The sequence below is a fragment of the Engystomops pustulosus genome, chromosome 6 (assembly GCF_040894005.1).
Source record: "Engystomops pustulosus chromosome 6, aEngPut4.maternal, whole genome shotgun sequence".
NCBI classification, from domain to species: Eukaryota; Metazoa; Chordata; class Amphibia; order Anura; family Leptodactylidae; genus Engystomops; species Engystomops pustulosus.
The window spans coordinates 20342922-20367239 of NC_092416.1; the positions used below are offsets into that span (position 1 = coordinate 20342922).

General features: G+C 47.5%; 1 protein-coding gene across 1 annotated transcript in view; it reads left to right on the plus strand.

Annotated features, from left to right (window-relative positions):
- Positions 1–24318, plus strand: part of SCN1B (sodium voltage-gated channel beta subunit 1) — a 52296-nt gene that overhangs the window by 11979 nt on the left and 15999 nt on the right. The gene's annotated exons all lie outside the window — the stretch shown is intronic.

The window sequence follows — 24318 nt, forward strand, 5'->3', positions numbered from 1 at the left end:
TCAGTCCACATCTACTGGATTCTATAGGTTACTTATCATGGGATGTCCTGGGGATCAGTCCACATCTACTGGATTCTATAGGTTACTCATCATGGGATGTCCTGGGGATCAGTCCACATCTACTGCATTCTATAGGTTACTTATCATGGGATGTCCTGGGGATCAGTCCACATCTACTGGATTCCATAGGTTACTTATCATGGGATGTCCTGGGGATCAGTCCACATCTACTGGATTCTATAGGTTACTTATCATGGGATGTCCTGGGGATCAGTCCACATCTACTGGATTCTATAGGTTACTTATCATGGGATGTCCTGGGGATCAGTCCACATCTACTGCATTCTATAGGTTACTTATCATGGGAGCTTCTGGGGATCGGTCCACATCTACTGGATTCTATAGGTTACTACTCATGGGATGTCCTGGGGATCAGTCCACATCTACTGGATTCTATAGGTTACTTATCATGGGAGCTTCTGGGGATCGTCCACATCTACTGGATTCTATAGGTTACTTATCATGGGAGCTTCTGGGGATCGGTCCACATCTACTGGATTCTATAGGTTACTTATCATGGGATGTCCTGGGGATCAGTCCACATCTACTGGATTTTATAGGTTACTTATCATGGGATGTCCTGGGGATCAGTCCACATCTACTGGATTCTATAGGTTACTTATCATGGGATGTCCTGGGGATCAGTCCACATCTACTGCATTCTATAGGTTACTTATCATGGGATGTCCTGGGGATCGGTCCACATCTACTGGATTCTATAGGTTACTTATCGTGGGATGTCCTGGGGATCAGTCCACATCTACTGGATTCTATAGGTTACTTATCATGGGATGTCCTGGGGATCAGTCCACATCTACTGGATTCTATAGGTTACTCATCATGGGAGCTTCTGGGGATCGGTCCACATCTACTGGATTCTATAGGTTACTTATCATGGGATGTCCTGGGGATCAGTCCACATCTACTGGATTCTATAGGTTACTTATCATGGGATGTCCTGGGGATCAGTCCACATCTACTGCATTCTATAGGTTACTTATCATGGGATGTCCTGGGGATCAGTCCACATCTACTGGATTCCATAGGTTACTTATCATGGGATGTCCTGGGGATCAGTCCACATCTACTGGATTCTATAGGTTACTTATCATGGGATGTCCTGGGGATCAGTCCACATCTACTGGATTCTATAGGTTACTTATCATGGGATGTCCTGGGGATCAGTCCACATCTACTGGATTCCATAGGTTACTTATCATGGGATGTCCTGGGGATCAGTCCACATCTACTGGATTCTATAGGTTACTTATCATGGGATGTCCTGGGGATCAGTCCACATCTACTGCATTCTATTGGTTACTTATCGTGGGATGTCCTGGGGATCAGTCCACATCTACTGGATTCTATAGGTTACTTATCATGGGATGTCCTGGGGATCAGTCCACATCTACTGGATTCTATAGGTTACTCATCATGGGAGCTTCTGGGGATCGGTCCACATCTACTGGATTCTATAGGTTACTTCTCATGGGATGTCCTGGGGATCAGTCCACATCTACTGGATTCTATAGGTTACTTATCATGGGATGCCCTGGGGATCAGTCCACATCTACTGGATTCTATAGGTTACTTATCATGGGAGCTTCTGGGGATCGTCCACATCTACTGGATTCTATAGGTTACTTATCATGGGAGCTTCTGGGGATCGGTCCACATCTACTGGATTCTATAGGTTACTTATCATGGGATGTCCTGGGGATCAGTCCACATCTACTGGATTCTATAGGTTACTTATCATGGGATGTCCTGGGGATCAGTCCACATCTACTGGATTTTATAGGTTACTTATCATGGGATGTCCTGGGGATCAGTCCACATCTACTGGATTCTATAGGTTACTTATCATGGGATGTCCTGGGGATCAGTCCACATCTACTGCATTCTATAGGTTACTTATCATGGGATGTCCTGGGGATCGGTCCACATCTACTGGATTCTATAGGTTACTTATCGTGGGATGTCCTGGGGATCAGTCCACATCTACTGGATTCTATAGGTTACTTATCATGGGATGTCCTGGGGATCAGTCCACATCTACTGGATTCTATAGGTTACTCATCATGGGAGCTTCTGGGGATCGGTCCACATCTACTGGATTCTATAGGTTACTTATCATGGGATGTCCTGGGGATCAGTCCACATCTACTGGATTCTATAGGTTACTTATCATGGGATGTCCTGGGGATCAGTCCACATCTACTGCATTCTATAGGTTACTTATCATGGGATGTCCTGGGGATCAGTCCACATCTACTGGATTCCATAGGTTACTTATCATGAGATGTCCTGGGGATCAGTCCACATCTACTGGATTCTATAGGTTACTTATCATGGGATGTCCTGGGGATCAGTCCACATCTACTGGATTCTATAGGTTACTTATCATGGGATGTCCTGGGGATCAGTCCACATCTACTGCATTCTATAGGTTACTTATCATGGGATGTCCTGGGGATCAGTCCACATCTACTGGATTCCATAGGTTACTTATCATGGGATGTCCTGGGGATCAGTCCACATCTACTGGATTCTATAGGTTACTTCTCATGGGATGTCCTGGGGATCAGTCCACATCTACTGGATTCTATAGGTTACTTATCATGGGATGTCCTGGGGATCAGTCCACATCTACTGGATTCTATAGGTTACTTGTCATGGGATGTCCTGGGGATCAGTCCACATCTACTGGATTCTATAGGTTACTTATCATGGGATGTCCTGGGGATCAGTCCACATCTACTGCATTCTATAGGTTACTTATCATGGGAGCTTCTGGGGATCGGTCCACATCTACTGGATTCTATAGGTTACTTATCATGGGATGTCCTGGGGATCAGTCCACATCTACTGGATTCTATAGGTTACTTATCATGGGATGTCCTGGGGATCAGTCCACATCTACTGGATTCTATAGGTTACTTATCATGGAATGTCCTGGGGATCAGTCCACATCTACTGGATTTTATAGGTTACTTATCATGGGATGTCCTGGGGATCAGTCCACATCTACTGGATTCTATAGGTTACTTATCATGGGATGTCCTGGGGATCAGTCCACATCTACTGCATTCTATAGGTTACTTATCATGGGATGTCCTGGGGATCGGTCCACATCTACTGGATTCTATAGGTTACTTATCGTGGGATGTCCTGGGGATCAGTCCACATCTACTGGATTCTATAGGTTACTTATCATGGGATGTCCTGGGGATCAGTCCACATCTACTGGATTCTATAGGTTACTCATCATGGGAGCTTCTGGGGATCGGTCCACATCTACTGGATTCTATAGGTTACTTATCATGGGATGTCCTGGGGATCAGTCCACATCTACTGGATTCTATAGGTTACTTATCATGGGATGTCCTGGGGATCAGTCCACATCTACTGGATTCTATAGGTTACTTATCATGGGATGTCCTGGGGATCAGTCCACATCTACTGGATTCCATAGGTTACTTATCATGGGATGTCCTGGGGATCAGTCCACATCTACTGGATTCTATAGGTTACTTATCATGGGATGTCCTGGGGATCAGTCCACATCTACTGGATTCTATAGGTTACTTATCATGGGATGTCCTGGGGATCAGTCCACATCTACTGGATTCTATAGGTTACTTATCATGGGATGTCCTGGGGATCAGTCCACATCTACTGGATTCTATAGGTTACTTCTCATGGAATGTCCTGGGGATCAGTCCACATCTACTGGATTCTATAGGTTACTTATCGTGGGATGTCCTGGGGATCAGTCCACATCTACTGGATTCTATAGGTTACTTATCATGGGATGTCCTGGGGATCAGTCCACATCTACTGGATTCTATAGGTTACTCATCATGGGATGTCCTGGGGATCAGTCCACATCTACTGCATTCTATAGGTTACTTATCATGGGATGTCCTGGGGATCAGTCCACATCTACTGGATTCCATAGGTTACTTATCATGGGATGTCCTGGGGATCAGTCCACATCTACTGGATTCTATAGGTTACTTATCATGGGATGTCCTGGGGATCAGTCCACATCTACTGGATTCTATAGGTTACTTATCATGGGATGCCCTGGGGATCGGTCCACATCTACTGGATTCTATAGGTTACTTATCATGGGAGCTTCTGGGGATCGTCCACATCTACTGGATTCTATAGGTTACTTATCATGGGAGCTTCTGGGGATCGGTCCACATCTACTGGATTCTATAGGTTACTTATCATGGGATGTCCTGGGGATCAGTCCACATCTACTGGATTCTATAGGTTACTTATCATGGGATGTCCTGGGGATCAGTCCACATCTACTGGATTTTATAGGTTACTTATCATGGGATGTCCTGGGGATCAGTCCACATCTACTGGATTTTATAGGTTACTTATCATGGGATGTCCTGGGGATCAGTCCACATCTACTGGATTCTATAGGTTACTTATCATGGGATGTCCTGGGGATCAGTCCACATCTACTGCATTCTATAGGTTACTTATCATGGGATGTCCTGGGGATCGGTCCACATCTACTGGATTCTATAGGTTACTTATCGTGGGATGTCCTGGGGATCAGTCCACATCTACTGGATTCTATAGGTTACTTATCATGGGATGTCCTGGGGATCAGTCCACATCTACTGGATTCTATAGGTTACTCATCATGGGAGCTTCTGGGGATCGGTCCACATCTACTGGATTCTATAGGTTACTTATCATGGGATGTCCTGGGGATCAGTCCACATCTACTGGATTCTATAGGTTACTTATCATGGGATGTCCTGGGGATCAGTCCACATCTACTGCATTCTATAGGTTACTTATCATGGGATGTCCTGGGGATCAGTCCACATCTACTGGATTCCATAGGTTACTTATCATGGGATGTCCTGGGGATCAGTCCACATCTACTGGATTCTATAGGTTACTTATCATGGGATGTCCTGGGGATCAGTCCACATCTACTGGATTCTATAGGTTACTTATCATGGGATGTCCTGGGGATCAGTCCACATCTACTGGATTCCATAGGTTACTTATCATGGGATGTCCTGGGGATCAGTCCACATCTACTGGATTCTATAGGTTACTTATCATGGGATGTCCTGGGGATCAGTCCACATCTACTGCATTCTATAGGTTACTTATCGTGGGATGTCCTGGGGATCAGTCCACATCTACTGGATTCTATAGGTTACTTATCATGGGATGTCCTGGGGATCAGTCCACATCTACTGGATTCTATAGGTTACTCATCATGGGAGCTTCTGGGGATCGGTCCACATCTACTGGATTCTATAGGTTACTTCTCATGGGATGTCCTGGGGATCAGTCCACATCTACTGGATTCTATAGGTTACTTATCATGGGATGCCCTGGGGATCAGTCCACATCTACTGGATTCTATAGGTTACTTATCATGGGAGCTTCTGGGGATCGTCCACATCTACTGGATTCTATAGGTTACTTATCATGGGAGCTTCTGGGGATCGGTCCACATCTACTGGATTCTATAGGTTACTTATCATGGGATGTCCTGGGGATCAGTCCACATCTACTGGATTCTATAGGTTACTTATCATGGGATGTCCTGGGGATCAGTCCACATCTACTGGATTTTATAGGTTACTTATCATGGGATGTCCTGGGGATCAGTCCACATCTACTGGATTCTATAGGTTACTTATCATGGGATGTCCTGGGGATCAGTCCACATCTACTGCATTCTATAGGTTACTTATCATGGGATGTCCTGGGGATCGGTCCACATCTACTGGATTCTATAGGTTACTTATCGTGGGATGTCCTGGGGATCAGTCCACATCTACTGGATTCTATAGGTTACTTATCATGGGATGTCCTGGGGATCAGTCCACATCTACTGGATTCTATAGGTTACTCATCATGGGAGCTTCTGGGGATCGGTCCACATCTACTGGATTCTATAGGTTACTTATCATGGGATGTCCTGGGGATCAGTCCACATCTACTGGATTCTATAGGTTACTTATCATGGGATGTCCTGGGGATCAGTCCACATCTACTGCATTCTATAGGTTACTTATCATGGGATGTCCTGGGGATCAGTCCACATCTACTGGATTCCATAGGTTACTTATCATGAGATGTCCTGGGGATCAGTCCACATCTACTGGATTCTATAGGTTACTTATCATGGGATGTCCTGGGGATCAGTCCACATCTACTGGATTCTATAGGTTACTTATCATGGGATGTCCTGGGGATCAGTCCACATCTACTGGATTCTATAGGTTACTTATCATGGGATGTCCTGGGGATCAGTCCACATCTACTGGATTCCATAGGTTACTTATCATGGGATGTCCTGGGGATCAGTCCACATCTACTGGATTCTATAGGTTACTTCTCATGGGATGTCCTGGGGATCAGTCCACATCTACTGGATTCTATAGGTTACTTATCATGGGATGTCCTGGGGATCAGTCCACATCTACTGGATTCTATAGGTTACTTGTCATGGGATGTCCTGGGGATCAGTCCACATCTACTGGATTCTATAGGTTACTTATCATGGGATGTCCTGGGGATCAGTCCACATCTACTGCATTCTATAGGTTACTTATCATGGGAGCTTCTGGGGATCGGTCCACATCTACTGGATTCTATAGGTTACTTATCATGGGATGTCCTGGGGATCAGTCCACATCTACTGGATTCTATAGGTTACTTATCATGGGATGTCCTGGGGATCAGTCCACATCTACTGGATTCTATAGGTTACTTATCATGGAATGTCCTGGGGATCAGTCCACATCTACTGGATTTTATAGGTTACTTATCATGGGATGTCCTGGGGATCAGTCCACATCTACTGGATTCTATAGGTTACTTATCATGGGATGTCCTGGGGATCAGTCCACATCTACTGCATTCTATAGGTTACTTATCATGGGATGTCCTGGGGATCGGTCCACATCTACTGGATTCTATAGGTTACTTATCGTGGGATGTCCTGGGGATCAGTCCACATCTACTGGATTCTATAGGTTACTTATCATGGGATGTCCTGGGGATCAGTCCACATCTACTGGATTCTATAGGTTACTCATCATGGGAGCTTCTGGGGATCGGTCCACATCTACTGGATTCTATAGGTTACTTATCATGGGATGTCCTGGGGATCAGTCCACATCTACTGGATTCTATAGGTTACTTATCATGGGATGTCCTGGGGATCAGTCCACATCTACTGGATTCTATAGGTTACTTATCATGGGATGTCCTGGGGATCAGTCCACATCTACTGGATTCCATAGGTTACTTATCATGGGATGTCCTGGGGATCAGTCCACATCTACTGGATTCTATAGGTTACTTATCATGGGATGTCCTGGGGATCAGTCCACATCTACTGGATTCTATAGGTTACTTATCATGGGATGTCCTGGGGATCAGTCCACATCTACTGGATTCTATAGGTTACTTATCATGGGATGTCCTGGGGATCAGTCCACATCTACTGGATTCTATAGGTTACTTCTCATGGGATGTCCTGGGGATCAGTCCACATCTACTGGATTCTATAGGTTACTTATCGTGGGATGTCCTGGGGATCAGTCCACATCTACTGGATTCTATAGGTTACTTATCATGGGATGTCCTGGGGATCAGTCCACATCTACTGGATTCTATAGGTTACTCATCATGGGAGCTTCTGGGGATCAGTCCACATCTACTGGATTCTATAGGTTACTTATCATGGGATGTCCTGGGGATCAGTCCACATCTACTGGATTCTATAGGTTACTCATCATGGGAGCTTCTGGGGATCGGTCCACATCTACTGGATTCTATAGGTTACTTATCATGGGATGTCCTGGGGATCAGTCCACATCTACTGGATTCTATAGGTTACTCATCATGGGAGCTTCTGGGGATCGGTCCACATCTACTGGATTCTATAGGTTACTTATCATGGGATGTCCTGGGGATCAGTCCACATCTACTGGATTCTATAGGTTACTTATCATGGGATGTCCTGGGGATCAGTCCACATCTACTGCATTCTATAGGTTACTTATCATGGGATGTCCTGGGGATCAGTCCACATCTACTGGATTCTATAGGTTACTCATCATGGGAGCTTCTGGGGATCAGTCCACATCTACTGGATTCTATAGGTTACTTATCGTGGGATGTCCTGGGGATCAGTCCACATCTACTGGATTCTATAGGTTACTCATCATGGGAGCTTCTGGGGATCGGTCCACATCTACTGGATTCTATAGGTTACTTATCATGGGATGTCCTGGGGATCAGTCCACATCTACTGGATTCTATAGGTTACTCATCATGGGAGCTTCTGGGGATCGGTCCACATCTACTGGATTCTATAGGTTACTTATCATGGGATGTCCTGGGGATCAGTCCACATCTACTGGATTCTATAGGTTACTTATCATGGGATGTCCTGGGGATCAGTCCACATCTACTGGATTCTATAGGTTACTTATCATGGGATGTCCTGGGGATCAGTCCACATCTACTGCATTCTATAGGTTACTTATCATGGGATGTCCTGGGGATCAGTCCACATCTACTGGATTCTATAGGTTACTTATCGTGGGATGTCCTGGGGATCAGTCCACATCTACTGGATTCTATAGGTTACTTATCATGGGATGTCCTGGGGATCAGTCCACATCTACTGGATTCTATAGGTTACTTATCATGGGATGTCCTGGGGATCAGTCCACATCTACTGCATTCTATAGGTTACTTATCATGGGATGTCCTGGGGATCAGTCCACATCTACTGGATTCCATAGGTTACTTATCATGGGATGTCCTGGGGATCAGTCCACATCTACTGGATTCTATAGGTTACTTCTCATGGGATGTCCTGGGGATCAGTCCACATCTACTGGATTCTATAGGTTACTTATCATGGGAGCTTCTGGGGATCGGTCCACCTCTACTGGATTCTATAGGTTACTTATCATGGGATGTCCTGGGGATCAGTCCACATCTACTGGATTCTATAGGTTACTTATCATGGGATGTCCTGGGGATCAGTCCACATCTACTGGATTCTATAGGTTACTTATCATGGAATGTCCTGGGGATCAGTCCACATCTACTGGATTCTATAGGTTACTTATCATGGGATGTCCTGGGGATCAGTCCACATCTACTGCATTCTATAGGTTACTTATCATGGGATGTCCTGGGGATCAGTCCACATCTACTGGATTCCATAGGTTACTTATCATGGGATGTCCTGGGGACCAGTCCACATCTACTGGATTCTATAGGTTACTTATCATGGGATGTCCTGGGGATCAGTCCACATCTACTGGATTCTATAGGTTACTTATCATGGGATGTCCTGGGGATCAGTCCACATCTACTGGATTCTATAGGTTACTTATCATGGGATGTCCTGGGGATCAGTCCACATCTACTGGATTCTATAGGTTACTTCTCATGGGATGTCCAGGGGATCAGTCCACATCTACTGGATTCTATAGGTTACTTCTCATGGGATGTCCTGGGGATCAGTCCACATCTACTGGATTCTATAGGTTACTTATCATGGGAGCTTCTGGGGATCGGTTCACCTCTACTGGATTCTATAGGTTACTTATCATGGGATGTCCTGGGGATCAGTCCACATCTACTGGATTCTATAGGTTACTTATCATGGGATGTCCTGGGGATCGGTCCACATCTACTGGATTCCATAGGTTACTTATCATGGGATGTCCTGGGGAGGAGACGGGGCTCCATACTTTATACTCCACTGATTTTGGGATCAAAATTGACCTAACAGAGGCTTCAAACATAACCACAAACAGCTGAAGTTTTGCTACAGTTGCATCCAGTCTAGATGATACACAAGAGTTATACATTTTACACGCGCTGCCCATAGAGAACAGGGTATAATCAATTGTCTAGACTGATACATTGTAACAAAGCGTCAGCTGTGAATATTATTAGTCCTGTTGGTCTTAAAGGAAATCTGTCAGCAGGTTTTGACCATACAAATCTACAGAGGCTGCTAGGTATGTGATCACACCTTTGTGTATGTAGCAGCTGGACTGTGAAAAATGCAGATATATTCTCTAAGTGCATATGAGGTGTAGTGTGTCCTCACACTGCTGCGGGCTTTGCTCTGTGCACAATACTGCTTCACATCCCCATCATATTTGGTGACGTAAGTAGCATTCAAGTACGAGTCTCCTACATCTTATAATCAGAGCAGAGGGGTACAACTCAAGGCGAAGAGCACAGAGCTCAGCAGTGTGAGGACACAATACAAGTCTAGAATTGTGAGGGGGCAGAGACATTTTTAGGTTAATGGAATCGACTTCTGCATTAAACAGGTCACATACATGTGTGACATTGACCCGAAACCTCAGCAGTGCTCAGCCTCTCCCTGCAGCTTTATCCAGCCTCTCTCCGACCAACATTCATATCCAGTGGTCAGTTATGTTGGGGGTTGTAGTGCTCCGTGTATAATGTGTAATAGCAATATGTTATGTTCAGTGCCGGATCACGTTGGGGGTTATAGAGTATGAAAGAATTGTATTATGTCATGTACTCTGGTTGGGTCATGATGGGGGTTGTAGTAGTGCTCTTCAACAGAATGTATTATGCCCAGTGGCTGGGACATATTGGGGGTGGTAGTGCTATGTGTATAGAGTATACAGAGTTGTAGTGCTCTGTGTATGGGAGTTGTAGTGCTCTGTGTATGGGAGTTGTAGTGCTCTGTGTATGGGAGTTGTAGTGCTCTGTGTATGGGAGTTGTAGTGCTCTGTGTATGGGGGTTGTAGTGCTCTGTGTTTGGGAGTTGTAGTGATCTGTGTATGGGAGTTGTAGTACTCTGCATGGGAGTTGTAGTACTCTGAGTATGGGAGTTGTAGTGATCTGTGTGTGGGAGTTGTAGTGCTCTGTGTATGGAAGTTGTAGTACTCTCTGCATGGGAGTTGTAGTGCTCTGTGTATGGGAGTTGTAGTGATCTGTGTATGGGAGTTGTAGTGCTCTGTGTATGGGAGTTGTAGTGCTCTGTGTATGGAGGTTGTAGTGCTTTGTGTGTGGGAGTTGTAGTACTTTCTGCATGGGAGTTGTAGTGCTCTGTGTATGGAAGTTGTAGTGCTTTGTGTGTGGGAGTTGTAGTACTTTCTGCATGGGAGTTGTAGTGCTCTGTGTATGGGAGTTGTAGTGCTTTGTGTGTGGGAGTTGTAGTACTTTCTGCATGGGAGTTGTAGTGCTCTGTGTATGGAGGTTGTAGTGCTTTGTGTGTGGGAGTTGTAGTACTTTCTGCAAGGGAGTTGTAGTGCTCTGTGTATGGGAGTTGTAGTGATCTGTTTGTAGGAGTTGTAGTACTTTCTGCATGGGAGTTGTAGTACTTTCTGCATGGGAGTTGTAGTGCTCTGTGTATGGAGGTTGTAGTGATCTATGTGTAAACTACGCTATGCAGAATTGTTTTATGGTTATGTCCAGTGATTGGGTCAGGTTGGGGGTTGTAGTGCTTTACGTGTGGCCCATAAAATAATTGTATTATGTTTAGTGTCAGGTCATGCTGAGAGTTGTAGTGCTGTAGAGTTTATATAATGGTCATGTTCAGTGTATAGACATGTTAAGGGGTTGTAGTGCTCTACAGAGTATACAGATCTGTCATATGGTCATGTCTGGTGTCAGGTCATGATGGGGGTTGTAGTGTGCTATGTATGAAATATACAGAATTGCCTTTTGGTCATGTTGGGGGTTGTAGTGCTCTATGTATAGAGTATAATAGCCTCCTGTACATGGTAGGGGTTGTAGTGCCCTAGGTATAGAGTATAATAGGTTGTAGTTGGCTCCTGTACATGGTAGGGGTTGTAGTGCACTAGGTTGTAGTAGGCTCCTGTACATAGTAGGGGTTGTAGTCGGCTCCTGTACATGGTAGGGGTTGTAGTAAGCTCCTGTACATAGTAGGGGTTGTAGTCGGCTCCTGTACATGGTAGGGGTTGTAGTAAGCTCCTGTACATGGTAGGGGTTGTAGTTGGCTCCTGTACATAGTAGGGGTTGTAGTGTACTAGGTATAGAGTATAATAGGTTGTAGATGGCTCCTGTACATAGTAGGGGTTGTAGTAGGCTCCTGTACATAGTAGGGGTTGTAGTGTACTAGGTATAGAGTATAATAGGTTGTAGATGGCTCCTGTACATGGTAGGGGTTGTAGTGCTCTAGGTTGTAGTAGGCTCCTGTACACAGTAGGGGTTGTAGTGCTCTAGGTTGTAGTTGGCTCCTGTACACAGTAGGGGTTGTAGTGCTCTAGGTTGTAGTTGGCTCCTGTACACAGTAGGGGTTGTAGTGCACTAGGTTGTAGTAGGCTCCTGTACACAGTAGGGGTTGTAGTGCACTAGGTTGTAGTAGGCTCCTGTACATGGTAGGGGTTGTAGTGTTCTAGGTTGTAGTTGGCTACTGTACATGGTAGGGGTTGTAGTGTTCTAGGTTGTAGTTGGCTCCTGTACACAGTAGGGGTTGTAGTGCTCTAGGTTGTAGTTGGCTCCTGTACACAGTAGGGGTTGTAGTGCACTAGGTTGTAGTAGGCTCCTGTACATGGTAGGGGTTGTAGTCAGTCAGCTATATCCTGTAGAGCCAGTACTGCTCAGCATCTAGCAGTCCCATCGTGTAGATCCTGTGCGGCTAATGGACTGACGCGTTTGGCTGTCGCTCTCTTCCTCTCCCTGGGTAGTTCCAGGAAGGAAATGCTGAACTTGCAGATCTCCTGAAAGAGCATCCAGGCGCCTGCTGGAGGGGGAGGAGAGCGGCTGCAGTGGAAGGGAGGGCTCCGGCTGCGCACACGCAAAATGCAATCTCCCATGCGAGGAATAAAAGGAATGTAATTCCCTTTGGTGGAGGAGGCAGAGCCCCGGCCTGTGCGGGGATTACTGTACGGCGCAGCAGCGGGCCCCTACTTATGTCAGCGGATAATTACAGGGTTAATGCGGGAAGTAAGAGCAGGAATAACAATAACATAATTAGGTAATTGATTTCATTCTTTCTGATGCCACAATCTGCAGTCACTGAGAAATGTCACCTCTGCTGCGGGGACGACACGTGACTACAATCTACTCCAGAGACTCTGGAGTCAGGGGGGCGGGGCATAGGGTCACATAACACTACAAAATATGTGGCCCCAGGCTGTCTGTAGTGACAGCTTAGATACAGCAGCTCTATGTATGGTAGATACCTCTATAATGACAGCTTAGATACAGCAGCTCTATGTATGGTAGATACCTCTGTAATGACACAGCTTAGATACAGCAGCTCAGCTCTATGTATGGTAGATACCTCTATAATGACAGCTTAGATACAGCAGCTCAGCTCTATGTATGGTAGATACCTCTATAATGACAGCTTAGATACAGCAGCTCAGCTCTATGTATGGTGGATACCTCTATAATGGCAGCTTAGATACAGCAGCTCTATGTATGGTAGATACCTCTATAGTGGCGGCTTAGATACAGCAGCTCAGCTCTATGTATGGTAGATACCTCTATAATGACAGCTTAGATACAGCAGTTCTATGTATGGTAGATACCTCTGTAATGACACAGCTTAGATACAGCAGTTCTATGTATGGTAGATACCTCTATAATGACAGCTTAGATACAGCAGCTCTATGTATGGTAGATACCTCTATAATGACACAGCTTAGATACAGCAGCTCAGCTCTATGTATGGTAGATACCTCTATAATGACACAGCTTAGATACAGCAGCTTAGCTCTATGTATGGCAGATACCTCTGTAATGACACAGCTTAGATACAGCAGTTCTATGTATGGTAGATACCTCTATAATGACAGCTTAGATACAGCAGCTCTATGTATGGTAGATACCTCTATAATGACACAGCTTAGATACAGCAGTTCTATGTATGGTAGATACCTCTATAATGACACAGCTTAGTTACAGCAGCTCAGCTCTATGTATGGTAGATACCTCTATAATGACAGCTTAGATACAGCAGCTTAGCTCTATGTATGGTAGATACCTCTGTAATGACACAGCTTAGATACAGCAGCGCTATGTATGGTAGATACCTCTATAATGACAGCTTAGATACAGCAGCTCTATGTATGGTAGATACCTCTATAATGACAGCTTAGATACAGCAGTTCTATGTATGGTAGATACCTCTATAATGACACAGCTTAGATACAGCAGTTCTATGTATGGTAGATACCTCTATAATGACACAGCTTAGATACAGCAGCTCTATGTATGGTAGATACCTCTGTAATGACACAGCTTAGATACAGCAGCTCTATGTATGGTAGATACCTCTATAATGACACAGCTTAGATACAGCAGTTCTATGTATGGTAGATACCTCTATAATGACACAGTTTAGATACAGCAGCTCTATGTATGGTAGATACCTCTGTAATGACACAGCTTAGATACAGCAGCTCTATGTATGGTAGATACCTCTATAATGACACAGCTTAGATACAGCAGTTCTATTTATGGTAGATACCTCTATAATGACACAGCTTAGATACAGCAGCTCTATGTATGGTAGATACCTCTGTAATGACACAGCTTAGATACAGCAGCTCTATGTATGGTAGATACCTCTGTAATGACACAGCTTAGATACAGCAGTTCTATGTATGGTAGATACCTCTATAATGACACAGTTTAGATACAGCAGCTCTATGTATGGTAGATACCTCTATAATGACACAGCTTAGATACAGCAGCTCTGTGTATGGTAGATACCTCTATAATGACAGCTTAGATACAGCAGCTCTGTGTAGATACCTCTATGACTATCTACTGCTACTTCTGACAGTAAAGGTTTAATGATCTCCTAGATGAAGTGTGGATGGATAAATGGATGAGTGACGTGTGAATAGATAGATGAAAGTGTTGATGGATGATGTGTGGATAGATGGAGGGATGACGTGTGGATGGATGGAGGGATACGGTGTGGGTGGAGGGAAGGATGAAATGTGGATGGATGGATGAAGTATAGATGGGGGGATGAAGTGTAGATGGATGGAGGGATGAAGTGTTGATGGATGAAGTGTGGATGGAGGGATGACGTGTGGATGGATGGAGGAATGAAGTGTTGATGGATAAAGTATGGATGAAGTGTGGATGGATGGAGGGATGAAGTTTGGATGGATGGAGGAATGAAGTGTGGATGGATGGAGGGATGAAGTGTGGATGGATGGAGGGATGAAGTTTGGATGGATGGAGGAATGAAGTGTGGATGGATGGAGGAATGAAGTGTGGATGGATGGAGGGATGAAGTGTGGATGGATTGGGGGATGAAGTGTTGATGGATGAAGTTTGGATGGATGGAGGAATGAAGTGTGGATGGATGGAGGAATGAAGTGTGGATGGATGGAGGGATGAAGTGTGGATGGATTGGGGGATGAAGTGTTGATGGATGAAGTGTGGATGGATGGAGGGATGACGTGTGGATGGATGGAGGGATGAAGTGTAGATGGATGGAGGGATGAAGTGTGGATGGATGGAGGGATAAGGTGTGGGTGGAGGGAAGGATGAAATGTGGATGGATGGATGAAGTATAGATGGATGGATGAAGTATAGATGGATGGAGGGATGAAGTGTGGATGGAGGGATGAAGTGTGGATGGAGGGAAGAATGAAGTGTGGATGGATGGAAGAATGAAGTGTGAATGGATGGAGGGATGAAGTGTTGATGGATGAAGTATGGATAAAATGTGGATGGTTGGAGGGATGAAGTGTGGATGGATGGTAGGATGAAGTGTTGATGGATGAAGTGTGGATGGATGGAGGGATGAAGTGTGGAGTGATGATATGTGGATGGATGGAGGGATGAAGTGTGGATGGATGGAGGGATGAAGTGTGGATGGATGGAGGGATGATGTGTGGATTAATGGAGGGATGACGTGTGGAGTGATGATGTGTGGATGGATGGAGGGATGAAGTGTGGATGGATGGAGGGATGACGTGTGGAGTGATGATGTGTGGATGGATGGAGGGATGAAGTGTGGATGGATGGATGGATTGATGGAGGGATGATGGTAGAGGTTTGCAAGTTATTATACTTAATATCATGGAGATAAAAGCCCCCTGCTGTAACCGTGACCCCTTATAACTACCCAACTAATTTAGTTAGCCAACCTCCAACTTCCATGATTTCCTTCGGCTACTTGTAGCTTCTTTGTCTATTTTTCTCTTTGAGATGAACATAACTGAATTTACATAATTAGGTCTTTTGATAGAAAAACCCAAATAATGAGAAAACCTCAAGTTGTGTTAACTTGAAGGTCAAGCTCTGGTTGGATATGGTCAAGGCCACAATGGGGGTCATTTACTAAGGGCCCAATTCGCGTTTTCCCGACGTGTTACCCGAATATTTCCGATTTGCGCCGATTGTACCTGAATTGCCCCGGGATTGTGGCGCACGCGATCGGATTGTGGCGCATCGGCGCCGGCATGCGCGCGACGGAAATCGGGGGGCGTGGCCGAACGAAAACCCGACGTATTCGGAAAAACCGCCGCATTTAAAAACCGAAAAAGTGTCGCTTGGGGAGCGCTTACCTTCACCTGGTCCGAGGTGGTGCATTCCGGCGCGATGAGATGACTTTCAGCGCAGCAGCGCCACCTGGTGGACGGCGGAAGAACTGCCTTCATGAATCCCGGCCGGACCCGAATCCAGCGCAGAGAACGCGCCGCTGGATCGCGAATGGACCGGGTAAGTAAATCTGCCCCAATGACTCCTCTGGTTGCTCTCCACGACCAATATCCAAAGTCATCAGCCGTTTTTCTGCCCTACTTCACTGTCCAGCTCCACAGTTTGTTTGTATAGTAATCTCATTGTGGGTGAGGATCTCCTGAAGATCTTTCATCCGTGTTCTTCCAATTTCAATCTACGTTTCCATCAAGACCACTGTAGGGGATCGACTATGCCGAGCATTCCTTCACTTGTATAGTGTCAGAGTATTGTATCCGTGCTTGACCCCTTCCCTATATATTTATCTATTCAACATGGTCATACCTGAAGGAACCTCCATTTTTGAAGACTTGGTTGGTCCATGTGTCATGCAATGATTTGACCAGTCAGGTCAATCCATCCTTCTTATTGTGGGAGCATCTTCATGCTGGAGAGGACATCTTTCATAGATATTCTTATGGTTCTAAGGTTCTTCACCACGTGACCATTGCACATCTTCTGCTGACTAGTTGGCAGCCACTGTAAACCTCTCAGACATGTAATGTATGGATACTATTTACATCTATCAGGTATATAGGGTTAAATATTGACAGCTCAGAACTTCACTCATAGGGTAGGGGGCTCCACCAGTCAATCAGTAAGACTTATTCCTGGAAGCCTTAGATAGTTCCCACCATACTGTTCCCTGAGGGGATGTTCTATACTTTCCTCTGATCAATGATGATCTTTATACCACCCCCATATGTCATAGATGAAGGCTTCTACCAGACGTTCTCTTTCGGGATGAGAGACCAGGTTAGATAAATGGATATAATAAGATGGACGTGGACCTATGTTGTCACTAAACTGTTTCAACTTAGACGACACCCTAAGGAGTAGCCTTCTAGTGCTCACCCTTGAACTCATCTTCAATTCACCGCAGAGAAACCACCTGACCACTACGTCAGAGCTGGTCTCCATGTAATGATGTCTATTCTTTCATCGTTGCCCGGGTAGGTCGAGAGATGCTGATGGCCAACGATGACATCTCATAGGGTGATGTAGTTCAATCCTTGGAATATTCCAGGCAGAGGTCAGGGCAGGCGGTCTAAGGTCTTATGAAGTGAAACAGTCAGAAGGTCAGAAATCTGGAAAATGGATGAATGTATGCAGATTCCTCTACAGGACACCAAAAGAGTAAAGAATCTACTGCTCAGGCACCTTCCTACAGAGGAGGAGCTGGGATGTGCCTTAGACAACCTGCCTGCCCTGTGATAGGTTGGAGCGGAGTGTATAAGGATCTGGTGTTACATGTCAGAAGGTGGCAGAAGCAGAAAGAAACAATAAGAAGCCATCTACATGGGATCCATTTCACCTTCCGTTTATGTTAAAGGAACGCTCCAGTCACAGCTAAATCATTGGATCATACGTGGTGCGGGGCCTGAGGGGAGGAGCAGTGCTCATTGTCAGTGTATTCATAGAACATGAAGTACTGGGAGTGCGGCTCCTCTCTTCAGTCTCTGCACACAGTGTCGGACTGGCCCACCAGAGTACCAGAGGATCCTCCGGAGGGCCCTGGCTCAACCCAATACTGAACTCCAGAGGTCCATCAGAAAACACCACAATTTGGAGGGTTCTAGAGTATATTTCCTGGGGGATAATGGAGAGGGGGCCACCAGGTTGAATTTCTCTGGTGGGCCTAAGGAAACCCAGTCCGACACTGTGAGCACATGTTATCATGTAATGGATCCGCGGTGACTGGAGTGTTCCTTTAAGAATACAAAGTCAGTTACATGAACTTTACTTGGAATTCTTTTTGCTCTTGTCACGAGTGGAACGTTGCGGCTTCACTTCTCACGGTCTTTTGTTCCATCGTAGCGATGTCATCACAGATGGTTGTAGCTTGTAACAATTCAACAATGCGCCAGAATTAAGGCGCAACAACTACACTTACGTGCAGAACAGGGAGACGTCTGGCCCATTGTATGTGAAAGGTCAGTGATAGCAGGGAAATATATGTACAGGATAAATCTTCATAATCGATTGTAAACAATCCTGAATATGTAATGAGGACGACAACAAAGCGGAATACAGATGGACGCGGATAATTCCGCCTATAAACCGCGAACATGAGACCAGTGTTATCTACCGGCCGCTTTCTGTTCCCGCTGCTCCTGATGGATGTAAGTGTATTTTTATCCATATTTAATGGGAATACGGGGAACATAATAATTGTAGTTAACCTTTGTCATGCTGGAATGTAGAATGTAAGTCTCTTTAGAGGGTTCTTCTTGAGGAAACTGAGATCCAAAGTCTCTCTGTAGTTAGGTATTCCCCATGTCTTACTACCACATGTGACCATTGAGGCCAGTGATTGGCTCTGGTGGCAGGGTTGGCTCCAGGTTTCAGTAGGCCCCTTGGGCGGCACATCCTCAGTAGGCCCCTTGGGCGGCAGAGCCTCAGTTGGCCCCTTTGCAATGAACTCATGTGGCGGCATTCAGAAATGAAAACAGTTTTCTGTTCCCTAGTTTATCATAACAAAGAGCCCCTCATAGTTATTTTATATACAGCCCCTATGGATACAGCCCCCCTCACCCCCATGGATTCCTTATGTACAGCCTTATGTGGGCCCCTCCAGGAGCCCTGGGCCCCGGCACTTGCCCAGGTATGCCCAGCGCTGGCGTTGGCCCCTTATGGTGGCCATATTTAGTGGTCCTTGATGCCATAGCTGGAGCACTGGAGTGGTAGAAGCACCCAAGCTCTATACCTCATACAGGGAGTCTTGGGGGTTTTGTGGGGGGACTTTTTTTTGTTTTTATTTTAGGTCCTAGCTGCCTCTTCCAAGGGTCTTATCGCTGACTGGTCTAAACATGGACTTCCCTGCCTATGACCATCACAGGGACACAAAGGGTTAAGTGTTACGATCATCCATTAACAAACTCCGGGATGTGGATCGTCAGTTACATTAGACATAAAGTAAAGTGCACTCCAGGACCCCCGGGGGCCTCGGCACAGGATGCAGCCTGTATTACTGCTGAGGAAAAGCATAATAACCTACTCAGTGACATCATATTATCTATCTCTATCTATCTACCTACCTATCTCCTACCTACCTCTCTGACTAATAGAGATCAAATTTGACATTGTGAATTTTATGGAAAATTTGATTCAGCACAATCCAAATTTTCCTGCCAATTCATGTTACTGAAGTTTGGGCATCGGGAGGTTGTGGAAGCCAAACCCCAGGAGAACTTCCCATGGAGCCTCCTCCTGCCCTCCTGGAGCCCTGACTTGGCCTGGAGGTGTCCCTGGTGGGGACCCTGAGCTGCAGTGACCAGGGAGAGTCCGTCAGATGGAGCCCTTCCCGGAAATCTGGGAATGGAAGGAACAAGTCCCCACCGGCCGGTTCTGGGCTTCAGTGGAGAGGTTTGTTTTTGAAGGTCTCTTTGACGGAGGAATTTGTGCCAAAATCAACAAAAACTGCTAGTGCAGGGGCTCCAGAAGGTCACATGTGAGGTCTGACCTGGAGGTCTCTCCACAGACCCCCAAACTTGTTCTATATTTACACTGACAAGAGACTTGCATGAAGTGTGGGACAGTCCCAGAAGGATCCCTACTTTTTGAGAGCCTCCTGGTCTAGCCGGAAATTCTGAGGCAACTGGGACGAAGTGCCAAGCCATCGCTATAGGAGGTCAGGTCACAACTTCCCAGTTTTACCAAGGGGTCCCCACAATGGCTTTGGTGATTGTCTTGTACTGGACTTTATTATTGTGTCTGCGCCAGGTTTTTGTCTCTTTGTATCTGTGGAGCTTCCACGTGGATTTATTATGTGTTTGTTGGTTTGTGTTTCCAGTTTGCGTCACATTTATTACCGCACTTCACCACAATAGTGTCGCCACAGCATAAAGCAAAGTACCAAATAGGTACCAAAACCGGCCGGATCAACTAAGAGCGTCCGATACTATGGCACACACACAGACTGCTCCCTCCTCCCATCTCACACACAGACTGCTCCCTCCAGTCCTCCCATCTCACACACAGACTGCTCCCTCCAGTCCTCCCATCTCACACACAGACTGCTCCCTCCAGTCCTCCCATCTCACACACAGACTGCTCCCTCCAGTCCTCCCATCTCACACACAGACTGCTCCCTCCAGTCCTCCCATCTCACACACAGACTGCTCCCTCCAGTCCTCCCATCTCACACACAGACTGCTCCCTCCAGTCCTCCCATCTCACACACAGACTGCTCCCTCCAGTCCTCCCATCTCACACACAGACTGCTCCCTCCAGTCCTCCCATCTCACACACAGACTGCTCCCTCCAGCCCTCCCATCTCACACACAGACTGCTCCCTCCAGCCCTCCCATCTCACACAAAGACTGCTCCCTCCAGTCCTCCCATCTCACACACAGACTGCTCCCTCCAGTCCTCCCATCTCACACACAGACTGCTCCCTCCAGTCCTCCCATCTCACACACAGACTGCTCCCTCCAGTCCTCCCATCTCACACACAGACTGCTCCCTCCAGTCCTCCCATCTCACACACAGACTGCTCCCTCCAGTCCTGCCATCTCACACACAGGGGCACATTTACTTACCCGGTCCAGTTGCGATCCAGCGGCGCGTTCTCTGCTCTGGATTCGGGTCCGGCCGGGATTTATGAATGTAGTTCTTCCGCCGTCCACCAGGTGGCGCTGCTGCGCTGAAAGTCATCTCATCGCGCCGGAATGCACCACCTCGGACCAGGTGAAGGTAAGCGCTCCCCAAGCGACACTTTTTCGGTTTTTAAATGCGGCGGTTTTTCCGAATACGTCGGGTTTTCGTTCGGCCACGCCCCCCCATTTCCGTTGCGCGCATGCCGACGCCGATGCGCCACAATCCGATTGCGTGCGCCACAATCCCGGGGCAATTCAGGTACAATCGGCGCAAATTGGAAAAATTCGGGTAACACGTCGGGAAAACGCGAATCGGGCCCTTAGTAAATGACCCCCACAGACTGCTCCCTCCAGCCCTCCCATCTCACACTCAGACTGCTCCCTCCAGTCCTTCCATCTCACACACAGACTGCTCCCTCCAGTCCTCCCAACTCACACACAGACTGCTCCCTCCAGCCCTCCCATCTCACACACAGACTGCTCCCTCCAGTCCTTCCATCTCACACACAGACTGCTCCCTCCAGTCCTCCCATCTCACACACAGACTGCTCCCTCCAGTCCTGCCATCTCACACACAGACTGCTCCCTCCAGTCCTTCCATCTCACACACAGACTGCTCCCTCCAGCCCTCCCATCTCACACACAGACTGCTCCCTCCAGTCCTCCCATCTCACACACAGACTGCTCCCTCCAGTCCTCCCATCTCACACACAGATTGCTCCCTCCAGTCCTCCCAACTCACACACAGACTGCTCCCTCCAGTCCTCCCATCTCACACACAGACTGCTCCCTCCAGTCCTCTCATCTCACACACAGACTGCTCCCTCCAGTCCTGCCATCTCACACACAGACTGCTCCCTCCAGTCCTCCCATCTCACACACAGACTGCTCCCTCCAGTCCTCCCATCTCACACACAGACTGCTCCCTCCAGTCCTCCCATCTCACACACAGACTGCTCCCTCCAGTCCTGCCATCTCACACACAGACTGCTCCCTCCAGTCCTTCCATCTCACACACAGACTGCTCCCTCCAGCCCTCCCATCTCACACACAGACTGCTCCCTCCAGTCCTCCCATCTCACACACAGACTGCTCCCTCCAGTCCTCCCATCTCACACACAGACTGCTCCCTCCAGTCCTCCCATTTCACACACAGACTGCTCCCTCCAGTCCTCCCATCTCACACACAGACTGCTCCCTCCAGTCCTCCCATCTCACACACAGACTGCTCCCTCCAGTCCTCTCATCTCACACACAGACTGCTCCCTCCAGCCCTCCCATCTCACACACAGACTGCTCCCTCCAGCCCTCCCATCTCACACACAGACTGCTCCCTCCAGTCCTCCCATCTCACACACAGACTGCTCCCTCCAGTCCTCCCATCTCACACACAGACTGCTCCCTCCAGTCCTCCCAACTCACACACAGACTGCTCCCTCCAGCCCTCCCAACTCACACACAGACTGCTCCCTCCAGCCCTCCCATCTCACACACAGACTGCTCCCTCCAGTCCTCCCATCTCACACACAGACTGCTCCCTCCAGTCCTCCCATCTCACACACAGACTGCTCCCTCCAGTCCTCCCATCTCACACACAGACTGCTTCCTCCAGTCCTCCCATCTCACACACAGACTGCTCCCTCCAGTCCTGCCATCTCACACACAGACTGCTCCCTCCACCCTCCCATCTCACACTCAGACTGCTCCCTCCAGTCCTTCCATCTCACACACAGACTGCTCCCTCCAGTCCTCCCAACTCACACACAGACTGCTCCCTCCAGTCCTCCCATCTCACACAGACTGCTCCCTCCAGTCCTTCCATCTCACACACAGACTGCTCCCTCCAGTCCTCACATCTCACACACAGACTGCTCCCTCCAGTCCCGCCATCTCACACACAGACTGCTCCCTCCAGCCCTCCCATCTCACACACAGACTGCTCCCTCCAGTCCTCCCATCTCACACACAGACTGCTCCCTCCAGTCCTCCCAACTCACACACAGACTGCTCCCTCCAGTCCTCCCATCTCACACACAGACTGCTCCCTCCAGTCCTCTCATCTCACACACAGACTGCTCCCTCCAGTCCTGCCATCTCACACACAGACTGCTCCCTCCAGTCCTTCCATCACACACACAGACTGCTCCCTCCAGTCCTTCCATCTCACACACAGACTGCTCCCTCTCATCTCACACACAGACTGCTCCCTCGAGTCCTCCCATCTCACACACAGACTGCTCCCTCCAGTCCTTCCATCTCACACACAGACTGCTCCCTCTCATCTCACACACAGACTGCTCCCTCCAGTCCTCCCATCTCACACACAGACTGCTCCCTCCAGTCCTCCCATCTCACACACAGACTGCTCCCTCCAGTCCTGCCATCTCACACACAGACTGCTCCCTCTCATCTCACACACAGACTGCTCCCTCCAGTCCTCCCATCTCACACACAGACTGCTCCCTCCAGTCCTCCCATCTCACACACAGACTGCTCCCTCCAGTCCTCCCATCTCACACACAGACTGCTCCCTCCAGTCCTCCCATCTCACACACAGACTGCTCCCTCCAGTCCTCCCATCTCACACACAGACTGCTCCCTCCAGTCCTCCCATCTCACACACAGACTGCTCCCTCCAGTACTCCCATCTCACACACAGACTGCTCCCTCCAGTCCTCCCATCTCACACACAGACTGCTCCCTCCAGTCCTCCCATCTCACACACAGACTGCTCCCTCCAGTACTCCCATCTCACACACAGACTGCTCCCTCCAGCCCTCCCATCTCACACACAGACTGCTCCCTCCAGCCCTCCCATCTCACACACAGACTGCTCCCTCCAGTCCTCCCATCTCACACACAGACTGCTCCCTCCTCCCATCTCACACACAGACTGCTCCCTCCA